Below are 23,010 nucleotides of genomic sequence, written 5' to 3'. Positions count from 1 at the left end.
ACAAATATATTGTCATTAATACCCTTATATTGACACTTTAAATGTGTCACCGTTATCTAATATATTGTCGTTCTAAATGTTTCATTACACAAAGTTGTTGTCAAGAAATGTGCTTTAACAACACTATTTTTGTTTAATAAAGGCTTATATGTCGACACGTGTTTGGTGTCGTTATTCTTCATTTTCGCGACACATATTTTTCTGTCATATATTTCTTCTTTCAAAAAAATTAAATACTAAATTTTTGCATTACCCACTTATGTTTGAAAAGATATTAATATTGATAATAAAAAATATAACTTACATTATCGGTAAAGATTTTACAATAATCCAAAAGATAAATTTACTGTAGTATTACATGTATGTGTGACCTAATCTAATCAAACTGACGCATAAATGAGAACTTGATCGATACCATGGTCCATTGATTCTTCAACTACCTACAAATTTGAAGAAAATGAACCTTAGCCAACATTCATTACGGAAAATGCATAAGCATAAACATTAAGTACATGTCAAATATAAATCACCTTCTTAATAAGCAGACCAATAAACTTTTCAAAATAAGTGCCCAAAGTTCATACAACCAAAGTTTTTAATAAAAGACCCATAAGGAACGCAAAAGGTTAAAACAAAAACACCGACTACATTAGTATAGGCATAAACATAGTATATAAATGTTGCAAATGTAAGTTTCGATTCAATCTTTACAGACCAAACAATGTTCTAGTTTGCATGAAGTTGAAACTTAGCATAAACTTACCCCTACCCTCCTCCAAGGTAATTACAAAACAACATGATTCCTATAACATATGTCTAAGCGGATTGAAAAAAGTAGCTTTTCAATGACTACCATAACTGTAGAATAGTCAACACAACAAAGTATCAAGTTCTTAAGTACATGTCAACATGATTCCTAAAACATATGTCTAAGCGGATCATACAAAATAGCTTTTCAATGGCTACCATAGCAGGATAGTCAAAGCAACATTCCTAAGTACATGTTAACATGATTCCTAAAACAAAATAGTTAAGTTACGTTACAAAACATAAAGCACACTTACCTCTTTCTTTTAGTAAATCCCTACCCCATATCTTGGTTACCATCCACAGAGGCTTCTTATTTCTTGCAAGTTCGGAAGTCCTAATAATGTAAGCAAACTACGTAAGTTATACAATTATTGTTTCATATGCAACATATTAACTCATTATTTGATCCCTAACGAAGTTCATGATAAATTAAGTTAACATCATTCTCAAAGTTATTCCAAAAACAAAAGTTGCAACCAATGTTCACTGTTCCAAATAATCCTTGTTTTTCACTAGAAATCATAGCACAAGAAAACATCATCATTGACATACAACACATAAGCAAATCTTTAATGGCTTAAATTGACAACTCCTAGTTTTGTATCTTATCCTCTTATAGTTTTTAATTTATTCTATCGCTCTTCGTAAATGTTAAAATTAGATGATAATGAAACTTACATAGCATGGTACTTCATAGATTGGTAGAAGTTTAAAAAAGAAAAAAAAAAAAAAAAGACATCCAAGTGAGGAAAAATGAAATTTATTTACTAATTGGAAAATGTAATATACTAGTTGCAAGCCAAGAACCAAGAAAAAGGATAAGGAACTCACCAATTTAACTTTCAAAACAAAAAAAAATTACTCTTACTTTTTACTGTAGCATGGTAGGATGTCGAACCCAAGGGAAGGATTGCTAATAAAAATTGTTGAAACTAAAGTTTGAAAGGGAAGTGGTTAGTAGAAAAAGGAAAACATAAAAGAATATGTAGGGAATATCAAGAGAATTTATAACAAGAATCAAAACAAGTTGTTTTTTAGATAAAAATTTAATTCACGAACAAAAAGTATAAAAAAAAAAGGGGAAGAAACTCTCAAACAAATTGAATACCCATTGCCCTCTTACCTTAAAAGATTATCTGTCCATAGGATAAAAAAAATCGATGGAGTTTTTTGGAGAAAAATGGCAGAATGGAGAGGGAAAAGTAAAGAAGATTGCTAGAGTTTTGGGGAGAAAAGTGACAAAATAGAGAGGGAAGAGTTCTTGGCAAAGTGAAATTTAGAGAGAATTTTGCTGAAAATTGGAGTTGGATTGATGAATTTTGAAAGGAGAGTGGTTAATAGAAAAAGGAAAACATAAAAGAATATGCAGGGAATATCAAGATAATTTGAAACAAGAATAAAAACAAGTTAGTTTTTTAGATGCAAATTTAATTCAAAAACAAACTTTAGAAATAAATGAAAGAAACTCTCCAACAAATTGAATACTCATTTCCCTCTTACCTTTTTTGCGACACAAAGTGATCGACCTCCTTGATTATTTAATCTTAATAAATAGTAGATTTGGAGTCGTCGCCAACCATATTAAGGTGTGATTGGTCATAAAAAAGAACATTGATCTACTTAAATTCAGGTTTTAGGTTCGGAAGTCAGTTGTGTGTAGGGAAGGTGTTAGCACCCTACAACATCCATAAAAATGGTTATCAAAATTTATCTTTTAAACTAAATTAAGGCTCACAGAGCAAAATTTTTTATTTGGTTTTTTTAAAAATGTCCTATGGTAATCAATTCGTCACATATATAAAAAAAAAAAAAAAAAAAAAAAAAAAAGCTAAGCATGAATTAATAATTATATGGGTGGTATGAGAGCCATTAGAAAAATGGAATTTATTCTTTTTTTTTCAAAAGATTTTTTTTTTATTCACCTTAAGAATACCAAAATATCAAACTTTGATATTTTGATCTCCATCATAGGCGTTTAATGGGAAATTTCATGTATCTAAAGAATTTAAATCATAAAATCCATAAATAAACATTACTTATTTCCTGTCTCAAATTTTTATATCCATATGCAAAAAAAAAAAAAAAAAAAAAGAATTTTTTTCATACACTTTGCAATTATAGAAATTGAAAAATAAATAATAATAATAATAATAATAATAATAATAGCAAAACAATGTTAAATATGACAAATACAAGTTGACATATAAAATAGTTGACAAATGATTTGGCAATAATACAACAAACAATACAGTTGACAAATAATACATGTTGGAAATAATATACAAGTTGGGAAATAATATACAGATTGAGAATAAATATATTTGAAATAATATATTGGAAATAATATATATGTTGAGAAATAATATAGGTTTGGAAAATAAATACAAAATGTAATATGCAGATTGTAAAATAAATATCAAACCTAACAAACTATTCTGTCTAATCAATTAATTTCAAACATGCGACATATTTAATAAACAGTAAACAAAAAAATTAACAAAAGCCAAATTAAACCTTAAACCTAACAAATTTAAATTAAATCAAGGGAAACTTACATACATGTAACAAAATACCAAACTATTTACAGCCCGTGTAACAAAGCCCATAATGTTAGCTATTTTTTAAATATTTCAAATTTTACCCTTCCATCTTTTTCTCTTCCTCGCGATGAAATCCTCTTCTTCCTCTTGCGATTTCTTTTATATTCTTCCTCCTGTGATTTCTTTCATCACATCTTTCTTCTTTTCCCCTCCTTTTTTTTCTGCGATTTCCTTCCATAATATTTCTTATTTTTCAATTCTTTTTTTATGTCGTTAAGTCTTTCCATCGTCTTTCTTCTTTTCTTCTTTTTTCACTACGATTTCTTTCCATCGTCTTTCTTCTTTTCTGATTTTGCGATTTCTTTCAATGTATTTTCTTCCTTGTTTATTCTTTTTTACATCGTTTAATATTTTCTTTGTCTTTCTTCTTTTTCTTTTCTTTTTTCGCTATGATTTCTTTCCATTATCTTTCTTCTTTTCCTCTTCATTTTTTATGTCGTTTGAATTTGGATAACCAAATCTAAACGACCGTGTACAAAAAAATAGCAAATCTAAAAAATCATGTATAAAAAATCTTGAAAAAAATCATTTAGATTGAAGTACCCAAATGTAAACGATCGTGTAAAAAAATTAATCATCGGTAGACAAATCTGAACGATCGTGTACCAAAAGAATTTAAAAAATCATTTAGTTAAATTTAAACGATCGTGTAGATAAATCTAAACGATCGTATAAAAAAATAAACAATTGTGTAATAAAAGAATTTTAAAAAATTGTTTAGCCAAATTGTAAATAAAAAATCTTTCAGATTTGGGTTCTCAAATCTAAACGATCGTAACCAAATTAAACGATTGTGTAACAAAATTAAACGATAGAATTGAAAAAATAAATTGTAGCCATATCTAAACGATCGTGTACCAAACAATAGCCAAATCCAAAACTAAACGATTGTGTAACCAAATTTAAACATAACCAAATTAAACAATCATGTAACAAAATTAAACGATAGAATTGAAAAATAAATTGTAGTCATATCTAAACGATCGTGTATCAAACAATAGTCAAATCCAAATCTAAACGGTCAAATTTAAACGATCGTATAACAAAATTAAACAATAGAATTGAAAAATAAATTGTAGCCATATCTAAACGATTGTGTACCAAAAAATAGCCAAATCTAAACGATCGCAAATATCTAAACGATCACAAATATATTACGTGCGCATTATTGACGACGTAGTTGATGGGACATTTCTGATATTTTACACGATGGACCTCTGAGCTTTTTCTATTTTCAGAATTGTTCTGTACAATGTAAATACTTTGTCGCTTTTTTATATTTTTTAAAAGATCCCTTAAATCAATTGGCTTAAACCTAACAAATTTAAAGAAGTAGAATAAACTTAAATGACCTAAATCTGCTAAATTTGAAGCAATGATAAATTCAATTAGCTTAAATCTAACAAAATTAAAGCAAGTAAAGCAGAGACAGTAAATTCAAATGACCTAAATCTAACAAATTCGAACACATTGAAATCAATTCGCCTAAATTTGTCAAATTTGAGGCACCTAAACCTAACAAAATTAAGGCAGAGTAAACTTAAATGACCTGAATGTAACCATTTTAAAGCATATTAAAATTAATTGGTGCTAAATTTGAAGCAACAATAAAAGTACAATAAACCCAAGTGGCGTAACCCTAACCTATAATAAAATTAAAGTCACCATAAAATCAATTAATCAAATTTCAGCAAAAACAAATTTGAAAAAATACACCGTTCACAATCTCAAAAAGGAAGGAAAAGAGAGAAAATTAAAAAAAAAAAAAAAATTACCTTTGAAGACCAATTTGATAGAATAGTTTCCTTAGCTTTTTTTCAACCCTTCCAATTGATATCAATCTAACATATCCTCTAAAAAAATTCTCCTTTGTTTTTATAGGGTAGTGAGATAGGGCAATGAGGACAGGGATCGTGTTTTGAGAGTGGAGAAGGTGGGAGAGTCGTGAAGAGGGAGAGGAAAAAATAGTGGGAGAGAAAATTGGGTGAGTTGATGAAAAATATGGAGAAGACTGTTATTCATTTTTTTTAAGAAGAAAAAAAGAAAAAGTAAAATTCAAATTGATATCCAACTTTCAAAATAAAATAAAAATAAAGTAAATAAATAAAATAAAAAAGTAATGAAAATAAAAAACAAAATTAAATAAAGGATAAAATGTTGTATCTACAACCTCTTCAAAAGATTACCTTCCCATTGGATTAAAAAAGATTGTCGGAGTTTTTGGGAGAAAAATGGTAGAATGAAGAGGAAAGAGTTTTGTCAAAATGAAATTTAAAGAGAATTTTAGTAAAAGTTGGAGTTGGATTGATGAATTTTGAAAGGGAAGTGGTTAGTAGAAAAAATAAAACATAAAAGAATATGTAGGGAATATTAAGATAATTTGTAACAAAAATCAAAATAAGTAGAAATAAAGGGATGAAATTGAATACCCATTGCCCTCTTAGAAGATTGGATAAAAAAAAAATTGCTAGAGTTTATTTTTATGATGCAAAATTTATGTCAAGAAAAATTAAATAACGATGCAAAAACTGTATCATTAAAAATTTCGCATTTGTTATTTTTAACAACATATTTTACTTCCACCCTACCCATTTTTTATTTTTAGCAACACAATATTTTGATTACTAGTGTGGTTAAAATCCAAATTCGTACTAGTGTTTAGTGATGAGAATATCAAAAACATTTCTTAAAATTCCAAAATATCAAAATAGCCCAAAAATAGACCTTCTATGCTCACTGAATGGATACGGCTTGGCACACGCGCATGGCCTAGGGGCCCTGCTGCATGCTAACCTTGCTGGGGTGGGTCGCACGCCGTGTGCTAACCTCCCCATGAGGTGCCATGCTCTTCTTGGCCGCCTGCCCAATCACGTGCCCTTGCATGCACAGCCCTGCACACTAACCTCTTCTTATAAGATCATGCATGTAGCCTAAGCCCATGCCCTATCGCTCAGCTACGCCATGGTCTTATCGTGTGCCTCAAAACATGCTCAAAATAACCTCTATGAAATAAAGTTACACCCATCTCGCTTAGTCATGCTTGACACTTACCCACTGCCCATAATTTCTTTTTCGTCCAAAAACATGACTCGAATTTGTAAAATCCTAACTTTAAATCCATAACTGTTCTCACAATACTTTCTTCTATAAAGTTGCTAAAAAATGTCTTTACTTCCTTACATCAAAACCTCATAATCAAATTCCAAAAGATGTGCTCTATAGCCTTCTGGAAGTGCACCTTGCTCAGATTCTCTTCTAAAATAAACTTCTCGCCTTCTCTTAATCAAAACACCAAGCTTCTTGCCTCTAATTTTAATAGCAGCCCTCCTCAATGAACTAGATGCAATTTATGAACTTTTTAGACTAATTTGAGAGAAATTGCATGAGTGGATTGTGAGAATTCCTTATGGAAATTTGCACATCCACCTTGCTTAATTCCACTTAAAATCTCCTTAATCCTTCTCTTGCTTTTAATCCACCTCCTACTTGGCCACAAAAATGTATATGATTAGCTTAAGACACCTTAATTAACTTTCAATTGATTTTCATAAGTTTTCCACGTAGCTTGTCGAAAATGCCGAGTTAACCTCTATGGTCCTTCTCGCATAGCCTTGGCCGCCCGTTCAAAATGCCCAATGTTCCTTGATAAGCCCAAATGCGTAATGTCAACACATTTGCTAACCTCCCAGCCTTTCTCGAATGACATGCTCCTCGTCTAACCCAAAATAACCTCTAAGTGATAGCCTTTCTCACCCAATGACACTCTTTTAGAGGTTTTTCACGCCTAATGCACAAGCAACAAGCCTTAGCCACTTACCAAGCCTAAACATCTAATAACCTCTTTATAGGTTTTTTTCCTTATTTTTGCCGCCCAATACATAAGCAAGATAACTTCCAAAACGCCTAATCACACTTATTTAAAGGTTATTTCATCCCTTTAGCCACCTACACACCACCAAAATAACCTCTAAAGGCCTCGCTCTTAAGCTTTAACACTTTAGCCAAATTTGTCTCTTTTTCCAACGACCATGACACATTTTTTATGACATTTTTTATCCTTAACTTCCTCTAACACTTAAATTTCCAACTACTTCAAAGAACTTAAGTTTTCCAATGGTCTTAGAACCCTAAAAGATCGATGATATAACCGCAAGAAGGTTATTAACATCTAATGATCAAACTTGGTCATCTTATTGTACTTTTATATAGAAAGAATTGTCGAAGTAAAGAATTAAACAACCCATGGAAAGTCATAGAAAATTAACAAAATTGATGCCTTCAAAGTGTAACTCCTCTTATGAGATTTTTATTAAGAATCAAATGTTAAAGAATACGTAAGAGAGAATCTAAAAAAGACACCATATGTAAAATAGTTCATCTTTTATGAGATTGGAAACAAAAAAGAGAGAAGACTAACTTTTGGCAACATTGCTCTTGTGTTCTTGGCCTTTACACTAAATCAAAATATAAGGGTCAATTCTACCTGCCATATAAGAAGAAAATCAATTATTCAATAAGAAGGTATCAGCATAGTCATTATCCACATTTAGCTTAATCACAATTCACAAACTTAATTCCATACAAATTTATCCTGATTAAATAACTTGATCAACAATATAATGAAACAAAAGATTGTAATGTAATGTAACAAGTCTACAAGAAGAAAAAACAAATTCTTCTTCTTACATGTAAACTAGTGATAAATGAAAAAACCCCAAAAAATGCAAAAATAAAAAGAATATGAAGTAGCCCTAAGTATCAAAAGAAAGGGTAGGTACAATTTGTGCAAAGAAGAGGGTATGGGAATGAAAACAAAGTAATATCCATAAAATTTTTGCCTCTAAGTCCTTTGGCGTTTACTAATTTGACCTTCAATGTTTCAATCGCCATGGCTGTGTTTTGTGATTGTTGATAGTTTAAAGGAATAAGAAATGGGGAGTGGTAATGGGTTTATATAGTTGTCAAGTTCGATGACTGGTTAAGTAAGCAAACGGGTGGCCATGACCAAGAATCTTATTGGCCATTGTCTGCTTTCTAAAAATTTCCAAATTGCGTTTTCTTTTCTTTAAGTCTCTAAATTTGACAATGAGTAAGGAAACAGAACAATCACCTTTGCAAAACTTTTACATTATGTAGCTTCTCTTAGCAATGAGAATCCCTGCCTCCTATGACCTCTTTTAAAAACATTTGCAGTAATTGAGAAACAAATGCCCACTTCAATGGATTCCGTCTCAGTAATGTCATAAACAAGTTCCACTGATGTTGGAGACCAATCGATGTCACACTAGCTATGGTAATAAAAACCCATATTCCAACCTCCGACGTCTCCACAAGTTAGCAACTTCTATAAAACAAATTCTAATTCACTTCACAGAGAAATTCTCAACTTGGCAGAGCTACATCCTGTTCTTCATTGAAGGTAGGCCCTAATAGAAACAGATCGATCATTCTATACCTACACAACTCCTATTGAAAGCTTTCTTTCTTGATTGAGAACCAAAACTCATATGAAAATTGAATTCAAGCATGAATCAAAGACAATAGCAAGCTTTGTTTCGCGAGAAGAACCAGATGGAGGAGGCAACGGGGAGAAGCATCGGACGGACGGTGAATGGAGATGGCGGCGGTGCCAGATGATTCGAGGGTTTTTTTAGAGCCTTGGAGACGACTGACGTGAGCATAAATGAATGGTTTTTCGAGGGTTGAGCACGCGTACGAAGGAAAGGGAATTTTTTTAAAAAATTTAGGAATTAGGTTTTTTTATTTAGGAAAATTTGTAATGAAACAAAAATTATGTCATTAATTAACGACGTGAAAATTATGTCAAGAACAACAAAATTATGTCAAGAAAATTGTGTCAAGAAAAATTTCGCATTTTTTATTTTCAACGACATATTTTACTCCACCCCACCCTTTTTTTATTTTTAATGACACAATATCTTGATTAGTAGTGCTACCATTCTTGTTTTAAATTTGGGGATGTGATAACTTGTAAAAATACAAGTTATTGTGTATTTTCAGGTACAACAATGGAATTATATAACTTGCATAAGTCTACATGTCTATTTTACCATGATTTTTGGTGTTTTATCGCAGGATTATGAAAAAAAGGAAGAAACAAAGTGAATCGCAAGACGAGCACGTGCGAAAGCTTTACGATAGGAAAATTGCGTGCTGACTAGCTTCCCTAGGCGAGAAGCTACAACATCACATGATGAAGACTACAAGACAAGAATGGTAGTTGGAGTTGGTGTGACTTGACAAAACTGTAATCAATGTTGACAAGTGTAGAAGAATAGAACATTCCTGCGTAAAATAATATACATAAAGCCTCAATCCCTACCTTGTAAAACTATATGGTCTGAATGGACTAAACCCTATAGAGCTTTATATGAGATGGACCAGCCTCTCCCCTTCTTTAAAAGCACTTCCACCTCTTCTCCGGTCAGTTTTATGAGAGAGAACTTATAGAAAGATTAGAGAGAGAATCCATCATCTTCTTCCCCCCAACTTGGAAAAGAGCCAAGGAATGCTTAGGCGTTCTGTGGGTCGACTTATCTCTCTTTACTGTGCATTTTTGTATTTCTTTGTAAGGTTTTGAATTTTATATTGTAAAGTGGCCGAGAGGCCTATTGCTTTCAATACATTGCATCTTTTCCCTGTTAATGTATCATTCCTTTATTGTTCATTTGCTGAAGTGTTATAAGTAATTATGCTTGTGATAAGTTCTTGATAAGAATTCTTTACTTATAAGGTTTATTGCATTTACTTGGCCAATGTTTGTCACCAACTGCTCGAGAGGGTAAGTAGCAAAGACATGGCTAAACTCGCATAGAAAAGAGTTTGGAGACAAAATTCATCCTGTTGATTAAACTTGCATCATTTGTGTTCTGAAAGGAGAACACCTGGAGTACTTGCCACCCAGAGGCCGCTGTCACCCTCAAAATACGGGAAATGTAAGTCTTACAAGTAACAAACTCTAGATAGCTATCACTTAATTTATCTTTATCATTTGCATCGCGCGACTCGAGTAAGTATGACATTTAGGCACTAACAATACTACAAAAAGGGTCTTTCTTGACAGTTGTTGTTTTCTTTTATTGACATTTTTGAAAAAACTGTCAAGAAAGGAAACGTCAAGAAAATGGTGATTTCAAAGATAAAATGTCAAGAACTTTTATGAAAAGGTGGAGGTAAACCAAATTTTCAGATTTCTTGACATTTATTAAATGTCAAGTAATATGTCTTTTTCCTTGATGTTTTAAAAACGTTAAGGAATATTTATTAAATTCTTGACGTTTTTAAAACGTCGAGAATGTTCATAAATTCTACATTTGAATTTTTTAAACGTCAAGTAATATGCATTTTACATTTTTAAAACGTCAAGGAATATCTTAAAAATTCTTGACGTTTTAAAACATCAAGAATTTTTATAAAAAGACAGAAGTGAGTCATTTTCTGAATTTCTTGTTTTTTAAATGTCAAGTAAGATCCTTTTTTTTTACATTTTAAAAACGTCGAGTGCTATTAAATATATAAAAGAAAATATTCGGTCAATTTCTTCAAAGCCCTAGATGTGTGTTTTCCCCTTTCGAAATTGCAAGTTCCACCAGATCCTTCACTTTTGCCATGTTCATTGTCTGTCCATCCGCGTTTACCGCCGTGTTCCACCTCTCTAAAAACGCGTATCAGATCCTTCACTTTCCATTCGTCCGTCCAACTCTCTCTCTTCCACCGCCCTCTCCGATTCTCTCCCTGTCGACGTCTTCAAATCTCTCCCTGTTGCTCCATCTCGCTCGCCTTCCTTTCAATCTACATTTTGTTTCGTTCTTGTTCTTCTCCTTGGGGATTTCATTTCTCCAGGTTTCAATCGATTGGTTTGTAATTTTTCTTTTACTTTATTTGTTCTTAATATGATTTTAGCCTTAATTTTTTTAGGGTTTTTAATTGTAGCTTGTGGTGTGTCACATTCCAACCTAAAGAGTTCTTCTTCCTTGTCTGGTCAAAGAATTCAACTTGCTCATCTTAGTTATCTACTGGTGTTAGTATTTTATGCTTTTTTTTATTGAATCTTTCCGTTTCTACATTTTGCGGAATTGAAAATTTTCTTTGTTCTGCTTATTTATTTATTGAATTTTTTTTCTTTTTCTTTCTTTGACATTATTTCTTATGTAAATATAATCTTTAATTTTTGTTTATTTGTTAATTTCATTTGTAAATGTCTTATACTCTTCTTTCCTTCTCCTTTTTGGTTTTTAAATTCCTTACTCTTCTTGGCTACTCTCATTCGGTTTTTGTTCTGGTTTTGTTCTCCATCTCTATTTGTTTCCATGTGTGCTGTCTGTTGCACCTCTTTAATTTGTGATAATTGGAACTTTTTTTGTTCTTGCTTCTTTGTTGGCTGAATGCTTTGAGTCAAAGACTTGATTGTGAGGATAATTTGAAAATGTGTTCGGATAATGACATTTATGTCTTGCCCCGGCGAGATTTGAAGTTCATATTTTTCTATCCCCATGTATTTCAATTTGCGCAAGCTTAGTATTCAATGTGAAAATGTCTCCATTTCACACGATCCAACTGTGTACAATGTCTCCAACGATGGAAACTTAATCGTACATTTTCCATTGTGAAAGCAATATAGTCTTGGTAAGGCATATATTTCGATTTCTTCCAGGTTGTTGAAAACAATTTCACCATTTTCTTCTTCTCCTTCTTCTAGTGCAACTATACATCTTGAATAGACACCAAATTTTCCAGATATTCTGCCACCGAAGAGCTAAACAAGTTCATCATTTTATTGCATTATGTAATCACAAGAAACTTAAAATTAGGAATGTGACTGAGGATGGCAATATGCACTTTACATTCTCACATCCGACTATGTAAATTGTTTCCAAATTATCAAAGCTAATTGTGGTGACTTCACTACTTTCTTTCCACACATGCATAAGCTTTGGAAGATTACCTAATGATAAGATATTCAACTTTGCACATCTTTAAACATCATTACTATTGCTTCTACTTAATTCTTCATTTTCACACACTTGTACCAGGTGATGGCCATTTATTATTCCAATTTCTTCAATATTGTATAGTAATTCACTCATTTCCAATGGCAAACAAACTATGTCATCATCCTCACAACCAATCGGTTTAAGTTAAGCTTGATATTTTGCGCCATATATAAATTTGTTCTCAATTCTCAATGTTCAATTAGTGAAGTTAACCAGATTGCACTGGTGTTTGTTTAGTATCCAACATTTCACTTGGCATTTGATGAAGGTTTCATGTTTTCTTGTTAATGATACATGCCCCTTTTCTAATTCAGCTTCGCATTATTATACACACCATCAAAATATTTAGTTTAAAAACATTTAGTTACTCATCAGTTTTAGTTTGGTTGCCATGTTCGAAGTTCATGAAAGTAATGGTAATTTTGGCAGATCAGAACTGAGAACATGGACCTAATAGCTGAGACAGGCATTGCTACTCATTATTGTGGTACAAGCAATCCCAGTTAGAAACTTTATCCCAATTGTAGAAGTTGAAGAGGGAAAGCCATCTGTCTCAGTGATGCAAATATTGCACTCGGGGTATTTGTTTACCTTTTGAGGTGTTAAGATATTTTTAAGAAGTAGTCTAGATTTGATAATTATGACATGATAGGCATTGTCTTTAAAGGGTTCTTCTGTAATCTTTTATTTATTTTCTATGAATGTTTGGTTTGTATGCATAAATTACAATTATGCATTATTTGATTTCTTTTGGTCCTTCTAACCTTTTGAATGCAGTGAAATGTTGCTGTAAAATGTGCTACAATCACCCCAGGTTTGTCATTTGTGTCCATTTTATTCTCATATTTTACAATCACCAAATGATGGACTAATGATCAGCTTCATCAATTTAATTGATATCTCTTGATCTCTCTCATTTTTCAGTTGAGGCCAGATTCAAAGAGTTTGGACTTAAAACTATATGGAGAAGTCCCAATGGTACAATTAGGAACATTCTTAACGTATTGTTGGACTCATTCTCGTACATTTCTGTAGGCAACTGTTTTTTCATCCCCAAACCTTTTATTTTCTACTCTTATCTTTATTTTTTCATTTCTATTCTGTTCCAGAAAATTTGGAGACATCAAGAGAGCTCGAGGTTTAAGACTTCAAAGGGTCAGGCATAGCATTTACAATGTATGATGTGGACAAAGTTGGTTTTTTAGTTATTTCTTCTAACTTGTTCAAATTTTTTATTTCTAAGCCAAGTTTGGGATTAAAAATGATTTTTAAGTCAGGAAGATAGAAAAGTGAACATAGGGAAAATCTTTCACATCCGTTCATATTGATTATTGAATGTTCTATTTTCTCACTGTCTTTGTATCAAAACACAACAGTTGCTGATTTTTATGGTAATTAAACTAAACTCACTTTAAAGCTATAAAAATAATACTGATTTTTCATGATTATAATTTGTTGCTAAATTTAATGGTATGTGAAAGATGATGATGTAGAAGAATCAAGGTGTCATTCCTTATCATTATTCTTTATGTTAAATAAGCTATATTATCTGGTCATCAATTGTTTATCATGTTCTTTGCAATAAAAACTATTCTAAAGTTTCTAAGTTTATGCTTTTATAGGTCGAGACAAAATTTGTGGAAGTTTTAGCATTCAGGTGTGAACTTACACTTAATCAATAACATTTTAAATGTTCAGTAGAATTTTGATACCATATAAAGCCTTAAATTCTTCAACTAACCTCTTAAGATTGCATGTTTAATGTCTTCAAAAAGAAGATGTTCAATTATTTTCTTTTTTTCCTAAAGTTTGTTGCTCTTTTTTGTTATTTTATATCATATTCAAGTTTTTGCAATAATGCATTAAACTATTTATTTTGTGGGCATAATAATTTTCATGAATACTAATTCATTTATTTTGCATGTTTATAGATTGATACACGAAAATCATACTCACAAGTCGAGTTAGATGAGGTGCGAGTTGACTTGGTTGATTTTTTGGGTTCGTACATATGATTGCGACTTATTTGTGATCCTGAAGCAAGATATTTTTTATTGTGGTTGCCATTTTGAAAGTTTATGTGTATACATAATATAGGTGAATTTTTTTTTTATTGTTTGTATGAAGGGGGGTTGATTAGTATCCTTTTGAGATTAGATTTATTATAGGTAGATATAGTTTTCGGCTAAGTTTGTTAATTAAAGGATGTTAAGTTGAATTCTTGGCAATCTAATAGAATTATTTATATTGGTTTTGTAAATGATCTTCAATATTCATATATGTAAAGCTTTGGAAATGATATGGTGAAAGGTTTTATATATTTATATATGTTCGAGTTTTGAAACTATATTTGATTAATATTGTCATTTATATGTATCTATGGAACAATTACTGGATTACTATATAAGAACAAAAAATATAATTGAATTACAATTTTAAAAAAAATTGAAAAATGCTTGACGGTTTTAAAATGTCATAAACAAGTGCATTCTTGAAGATTTTTCAATATCATAAACAATCACGTTTTTTACGGTTATTAAATGTCATGAAAACTCATACTATTGACAATTATTAAATGTCATAAACATTCATATTCTTGAGGGTTTTTGTCATGGATACCTGTAAGCCCCATTTCGTTCTCTTCTACTTTATCTATTTATTTAATATCTCCTTAAGATTTATTTGTGTGATAAGGAAATTTTAGAACTACATTTATGGAGTTTCAAAACTTAAATTGTTTTGTATAGATGTTGAAAAGAATGAAGGAGGGTAAAAAGGAAGTTTAAGTTTGAAGAGATGGGCATTTTTGTCATTCCCTTATTATTATTAAGCTTTTATAAAAAAAAGAAAGAGAGAAAAAAAAAGAAGATTTTTCTTCTTCTTCTTCTCCTCCTTCTTCTTCTTCGTCTTCCTCATTCTTCTAGAAAGACCGACGACACCCCCCTCTCTTTCGAAAATCTCTTCGCCGCTGACCAAAGAGCCACCACCATTTCGTCTCTTCTCGACCATCAAAACCAGCGGCCACCCAATGTTCGTTTATGCGCTACCCATTACTGATTTTTGAGCTCCAGACGCTGAGTTCGTTGAGCCACACACCGACCAGCCGTCGCCCAACCGTCGAACACCACAATGGTTGCTACTTTGCATCGTGTTGGGCCACCATCTGTCATCGCTAGCCTCACTGAATTTAGAAGTTGAGGTCAGTTTTAGTTGTTTGACGAGTTTTGTGGTTTGGTTTAATTGAATATCTATAATACCCAGTAGCTTTTTGTAACGCCCCAAATTTTCGAGGTAAATTTTATCATTTTGTGGGGATACGAAATTCTTTAAATTTAATGTTTTGTAAATTGCTGTAATAATAATATGATATTAATTATATTATTATTATTATTATTTATTATTGTTATTATTACTATTATTTAATATTATTATTATTATTATTTAATATTATTACTATATTATTAATATTTAATATTATTATTAATTATTATTATTATTATTTATTTTGTTTAATATATATATATATATATATAATAACATCTTTTTTAAAAAAACCCTAACCAGCGCGACGACACACCCCCCCCCGCCGCTTCGACTTCATCTTCTTCTTCCTCCGTCGTCACCCAACGAGTACCACCGCCGCCTCCCACCATCTCTCTTCCGCACCCGCCGAACGTCATCCCTCCTCTCCGTCTCCCTTTCTCTGTGGTGGTTCCGTTTCCATCTCCGTCGACGGCAATCTCACCACTCCAGCCTTCGTCCACCGCGGCCCATCCATTTTCCGAACCCCCTCCCGGTCTCATGCACTCGGACGCCGCCGTGCGTTCTTCGTCCGATCGTGTCCGCCGACAACCAGTCGCCCTCCGCCGCGTTGAAGCAGAGCCGGTCGTCGAACTCCACCAAGTCGCGACGCGTCTCCGTCGTCGAATGCTCGAAGATCGTCGTTCGTGGTTGCCCCGGTTTCAAGCCGACCCGACCAGAGAACCCGCTTTCAGTCCGAACCGCGATTCAAGCTGCAAGCCGAGTTGAGCCGAGTCGAGCCGAGCCGCAAGTCGAGTTGAGCCGAGCCGCAAGCCGAGTTGAGCCGAGCCGCGAGTCGAGTTGAGCCGAGCCGCGAGCCGAGCCGCAAGACGAGTTGAGCCGAGCCGCAAGCCGAGTTAAGTCGAGCCGCGAGCCGAGTCGCAAGCCGAGTTGAGGCGAGCCGAGCCGTAAGCCGAGTTGAGCCGACCCGCGAGTCGAGTCGTGAGCCAAGCCGCGAGCCGAGGGTGAGCCGAGCCGAGCCGAGCCGAGGGTGAGCCAAGCCGAGCCGAGCCACCTAAGCCATATTTTTCTCCCTCCACTTCAGGTCACGGTGAGTCTTCGGTAAGGATCATTTTGGTAATTTACCCAATGTTGCCATGACCGTTTCGAGTTTGAATATTGGAGTAAGACTGGGTCCTATCTTTCGTTCCTTGAAGGTAATAGGGGTTTGACGCTCAAGTTCTTGGGTCCCACGGCAAGTTCATTTGGGAATAGCTCCCTTTACTCGGGTAAGCCGACATTGTTGTTTCGAATGATTTAAAAATGTGACTTTTACTAGTGTCATCGTTTAAACCCTTGTGTTTTCGTTTAGGTGGATCGGTTGAGCGTGGACTCGATCGAGGGGCATAACCAAGTATCAGGTAAGGGATTCCCTACTACTGAACCTCGGATCGAGGCTGGAAACGTAGTAATCCACAGGGGATTACACGTTAGTAACTGTACTGAATGAATTGATGCATATTTGACTATTAAGTATCGCTGTTTTGCTCTTGTCTGATGTAAAGGTAACGTGACCGCTAGTTGTAGCTTGTGTGCCATTGGGTGTAAGGAGTTGTTTACGGATAGACACCGATGCCCGGATGTTCTGTATATTGTAGTTATGTTAATGGGCTACGTTGTGGACTGGAATTGTATGCTGATGGACTTTACAATCTTAAGGTTAGGTGTGTGGTAGTCTATTGTCTGGATGTTGATCATGGAGTGTTGTCGTGGTAGGACTATGAGTCCAATTCTGATTCGACTAGTTGACTGGATCTAAGGAATATCACAAAGGATGTGTAAATTGGAAACGCATATAGCAACTGAGGATGTAGTTGTTTAAACCTATACTATCTGATTGGCAAAGCCTATGGCGAATTTGTAATATGAATGTTGTCGGAGTGTGACTGTTGTAGACGGTGTAGTATGGACTGAGGGGTAACGGTTAGCTTCATCTATGGGGTAGTGTACCTTACGGATAGGTGTATCCTTCGAGATCACTAGACTGATACGTGCATCCTTCGGGATCACTAGACTGATATGTGCATCCTTTGGGATCACTAGACTGATATGTGCATCCTCCGGGATCACTAGACTGATATGTGCATCCTTCGAGATCACTAGACTGATAGGTGTATCCTTCGGGGTCACTAGACTGATACGTGCATCATTCGGGATCACGAGACTGATATGTGCGTTCTACGGAACCACTAGACTGTTATGTAGGGTACCCCTGAATAGGAAGTTAACTGTTGTTCCCTAACGGGCCCAGTAGTGGGTCCCTTACTGGGTATATTTATACTCCCCCTTTCTCTTCTTTAACTTTTCAGGTAAGGGCACAGCGAGGGGCAAACTGACGAGAGGCAGGAAGGATGCGTGAAGGCCATATGGACGCGTCTGGTTTTCTTTATGCTTCCGCTGATATATTTTGTTAGAATATTTGGTTTTGTGATTTTGAGTTTGATGACTTGAGTATTGTATTTGAAACTCTCGTGACTATGATTTAAACTAGGGCCCGAAACTGCTTTTGTAATATTTCTAACGTTTTTAATGAATCGTAACCGGTCCTTTATGAGTTTTTGTGTTTTGTGGTCGAGTCTTAGTACTGAGTAGTGACCTCAGCTTAGTTCGGAAAGTTGGGTCGTTACACTTTTAGCTTCGAATGACTAGTTTTTATCACGTTTTGATGTAAGTTTAAAGAGTTATCGTGTTGATTAGCTGTTGTCCAGCGGGTTCCATAAGGATTTTGTCAAGATTTAAGTAATTAGTAAAGGTGAGATTATTATGTTTGTGAATAGAGTGTTGGATAAGATTCTATGCTTTATGGAGCGGGTCTTGAATACCCATTAAATTTAAGTGTTAAAAATTGAATAGCCCATGATGGTGCTGTCCATTAAGATTAAGACTACTTTGATAAGTATTTCGTAAGATTTTGGGTAATTTCGGTAAGTTTTGTGAATACTCATTTAGTTTTAACTTAAACTTGATATTACCCATAAGGTTATGTATGAAAGATGGGAGGTTCTATGAAATTGAGGCTGAAGAGGAAGAAGAGAACTTTGGAAAAGTGACAGCTATAATAGCAGTGTGGTAAACACAGACCACCTCTGATGTTCTGAACGGTTTGAGCTACACAAAAAGAATTAAGAGGTGAAATTTAAATTTTATGAAATCTAATTCATTTTTTAACAAATTTTATGAAGGAAGCTTAAGCAAATTCTGAGGTTTATTGGGTGAATTTTCACACAAAAGATAGAGCAAGTGTTTTTCACGTGAAATCAGAAGATCTCTGTTAGTTTTAGTATTTTAGGGTGTACCAGTGGCGTTAGGATCTCTATTTAGTATGGTTGGAAATCTTATTCAATGTACTACAACTTTTATGAAGAAATTTTGAGCTAAATATGGTTAAAAGTAAGCTTAATTTCATAAACAAGTCAGGGGATAGCAGAAGACTCCGTTTTTTAACACTCTCTGTTTCGGGCCAATACTGTAGCAAACTGTTGGGAATCGTATTTCCTTCCTTCAGATAAATTATAGAGGACATCAAAATAAAATTTTTAACATAAAGAACACTCATTTTGGTTAAGTATTGAAAGAGTTGTAATCATTTGAAGTTCATGTTGCGAATCTGGAAAATTTTGTGAAATGTGTTGTTGAGGTAATTTTGATATGGTTTTAGATAAATTTTAGTGGGTTCTCTCATGTTTGGGGGCTTGTGGCGTTAAGAGATTAATGTGATGCTAAGGGACCAAAGTTGAAATTTTTAGAATAGATTAAAGCATGAAGGGATAATTCAATTTAAGTCTTGGAAGAGAGAAATTGGAGTCTTTGGAGCATAAAATAGTTTGAGTTGGCTTATTAGAGTATGTTGAAGATTGTTATGTCATCTTTCTTTATAAAGTTAATTGATAAACCTTAATCTTGTTTCAGACTAAATCGAAGTGGGGAAGGCGTAAAATCTCGGGGGATCGAGTAATTGATTGTGAGTGGCTTAAATTCAAGTATTTTCATTATAAATCTAGTATAATTATTCTAGTATGAAACTTTGGAATATGGTTGCCTTATGATTTATGTGTTATAAAGATTTTCAAATGTGATTTTCGGTTTTCCATGAACTCTTGTATTTCGAAACTGTGGTTGAACCCAAACTTATTAAGTAAGTTTAGATGACAACTTGTTTCTAAACATTCATTGATTTATAACTAAATTTGAAAGAGTTCTAAAAGTATGTATTGATGGTTAAGGATCCAAATATGTGAAAACATGTTTCTAACTATGTTTGATTTGTTTTCAAACTTGAACTATGTGATATTATGGATGTTGGTGATTACCCTTAAGGCTACGAGAATATGTTTCTGTAGCGCCACCTACGGTTGTCAGGGGATTCCGTGGCTGAAAGAGGCCGTAACCGGAGATCCGAGAACCTGAGCCTAGGTGAGGACGTGGATGGAGGATTGTGATATGGCTTCGGGCCTAGCTTAACCCATGGTTGGGTGGCTCTATGTGCACATAGGAGCGGTATGTTGCTACCGTGGTAGATGCTAAGTATGCGTGAGCTCCGTTTGGCCGCGTGTTTCCTTGTGGATTGGATCACGTGTGAGCTATCCTCGGGCCGTATGCTTAGTATGCTATCATGGTTGGATTGGATTGATTGGATCGGATTGGATGGAGGTTGTTATCGTGGCGGGCACTAAATATGCGTGAGCTAGTTTTGGTCACATGATTTTTAGTCATGTGCGAGCTATCTTTGGCCGTATATTTAGATGCTTTGCCATGGTTGATTGGGTACAGGTTTGTTGGCCTTACTTATGGTTTATGGTAATATATGATTTTAACGCTGTAATTATTATTTCGTTATTGAGGTTATATTTAAACGGTTTGAAGATATGTTTTATAAGCTTTTACTTTTAAAACTTGCCACTCATTGAGATTTAGCTCACGTTTTCAATGTTTTCTCCCCCTCCCCCAGGTAGCAGTCAAGGACCAGGCATTGGTTGAGCTTCCTGTCATTAATCGTAGATTTTCATTCTTTTCGTAGGTTTTTAATTCAAGTTTGTATTTGTATAATGGGGTACTTAGAAGTAATGAAGGTCACACCAATGTCATGTGTTTTGAGACACTTTCGGACTGTAATTATTTCTTGGATAGTATCTAGTCTGATAATGATCTCTGCCTGAAATTCTGAATGAGATTCTTAAATTGTTTGGATGAGTGTGTGGTGAGACACACTCGATGATATTTGAGTTTAAAAAAAAAAGCATAGATGTGTGATTTTCTTCTATTTTCATGTGTGGTTAATCCGTTTTTCAGGGGAGACTCTGTCGAATTTTTAGAATTTTTGGGAAGCATTTTATAAATCTTACGTTTAAAGAGGATTGTTTTAAGGAGTAGATTCAGACCACGATCTAGGTTAGAGGGGAAAACTTAGAACGGGATGTGACAATACCCATATTTTTTATGGTTTTAAACTGTCATGAACACTTATACTCTTGACGGTTTTAAATTGTCATGAAAAATTGTATACTTGACGTTTATAAAACGTCAACTTTCACTATTCTTAACTTTTTATCAACCGTCAAGAACTTCGACTTTCTTGACACTGGCGTTAACGACGATTTTAAAACCGTCAAGAATAATAATTCTTGACAGTTTAAAAACGTTAAGAGAGTCTATTTTTGTAGTAGTGTAAAATGCTTCCTAAACATGCATAAAAGCACTTCAGAGGACTTAAGAGAAGCATAAAGTTAATTTCGAAACCTGTAGTGAAAGTTTAGAATGTGAGAGATGTATACGAGATAAAATATAAGTACTTAAAAGTGGTAATAGCATGCCTGAAAATGATAGTGTTCCAAATGTGTTGGCCCTTTTAATTTCAAAAATTGACCAGTGTAATAATGTAACATGTGTTATGTGTAGCATCAAACAAAAACCAATTTTCTTAATGGCATACTCACTAAATGGGAGCCAATCTCTCATTTCCCATATCACATGGTTCCAAAGTAATAAATATGATGAAACAGAATATTTCTCATTCCAATATAGTATGGTGTTGCCACTTCACGTAAATTATTGCTAGTTTTTAGTATAAGTAGCATAAGAAAGCTTGATTTTCATCCTAAATATATTTATCTCATCCCAAAAGGCAAAAGCATCGACGACTTGCATATAGAAAATAGACAAATTGTTATAATCAACAAACAATAATTTTAGTAAGTCATCCCATTTAACACGAAACCAGCATTCATTGACAAGCAAAAGATATAAAATCCCACACAAATAAAGAGCAACAACATAGCGCCATAACCACATGGATAGCCTACCAAGACTTCAGTGATGACCAAGCCTAAACTGTCAAAGCCATAAATGAAAATTCTACAAATCCCCAATACCTACTTCTTTCAAGACTTTTAACAAAGACATGGTGTTCACAACAAATTATTCTATAACCAAACAGTACCACCAGAACCGATCAACATAACTTTCAAACTTCAATAATAAACAAATGAAAATATTGGAGAGAGGGAATGAAGAGGTGGGGAAAAGGGTAGGTGAAAATGGTGGGGTTTGTATGTAGAGGTTTAAAATAAAGGTCACCCTATATGAGGAATGAGAAAGATCTTGAAAAAAGTGGAAAGGGAAAATGGGTTTGAACTGGAGGTCACAAGAGATGAGAAAAACAGCAAGAACAAATGATGAATTAATTAAAATGCGAAAAATGGGAAATTATCTCACTATTGCTGATGTTATAAATGTTCACTGGACGTTCACTATTGCCATTGTCAACATTGCAGACATGTTGAAGGAGAAGGGTTCGTGGACGTGTTGAAGGAGAAGGTCATAATGGGTTTTTTTTTTTTTTTTTTTGCTACGTTCACTTCTATGTTAAGGAGAAGAGAATTTCATGAAGGGCAAAATTGACCTTTCTCTATCAATTTGTCCTATAGTTAAACTTTTTTCAAATCGAATCCTAAAAGTCATCAACAGCTACAAAATTGGTCTACTTTTTGCAATTTTCCTGAGAGAAGTTGTATAGTTTAGTAAAATGTTTAGCCTTTTCTATTAAATTAATTAGTTTTAAAATTGACTTTTGATTAAAAGGAGAATAATAGGAAAGAACCTGGACGGTAAAATGGAATGTTAGCTAGCCTAATATTGTCTTATAAGATAGGGTTGATTATGGGCAATTTGGAAATAATAAAAAGTAGAAAGCATGATTTTAAAAAATTGCCATATGAAAAGTAGGTAACGTTGGACCCACAATATTATCTTTTTCAATTGCCCTTTGATGGAATTTTTATTTTTCTAAG

The 23,010-nt window shown here is 33.7% G+C and overlaps 2 long non-coding RNA genes across 7 annotated transcripts; one reads left to right on the top strand and one right to left on the bottom strand.

The window, feature by feature from the left end:
* Positions 1 to 267: 267 nt before the first annotated feature.
* Positions 268 to 22,584, bottom strand: LOC107991772 (uncharacterized). The gene is made up of 4 exons (XR_001764059.2): positions 22,436 to 22,584; positions 7,828 to 7,893; positions 1,065 to 1,144; positions 268 to 440 (listed from the first exon to the last, which is right to left on the bottom strand). It is a non-coding gene; the product is annotated as an uncharacterized LOC107991772 (long non-coding RNA).
* Positions 10,957 to 14,744, top strand: LOC103499547 (uncharacterized). Of its 6 annotated transcripts, none has more exons than XR_007822939.1 (8): positions 10,959 to 11,273; positions 11,364 to 11,451; positions 12,854 to 13,003; positions 13,202 to 13,238; positions 13,349 to 13,402; positions 13,534 to 13,600; positions 14,047 to 14,081; positions 14,356 to 14,744. It is a non-coding gene; the product is annotated as an uncharacterized LOC103499547 (long non-coding RNA). The 6 variants fall into 6 exon arrangements; XR_007822938.1 differs by having other exon boundaries at positions 10,959 to 11,287; XR_007822937.1 differs by having other exon boundaries at positions 10,957 to 11,273; positions 11,364 to 13,003.
* Positions 22,585 to 23,010: the final 426 nt, after the last annotated feature.

The sequence above is a fragment of the Cucumis melo genome, chromosome 8, assembly GCF_025177605.1.
Source record: "Cucumis melo cultivar AY chromosome 8, USDA_Cmelo_AY_1.0, whole genome shotgun sequence".
Classification (NCBI taxonomy): domain Eukaryota; kingdom Viridiplantae; phylum Streptophyta; class Magnoliopsida; order Cucurbitales; family Cucurbitaceae; genus Cucumis; species Cucumis melo.
This window is presented reverse-complemented; position numbering and strand designations above follow the sequence as displayed.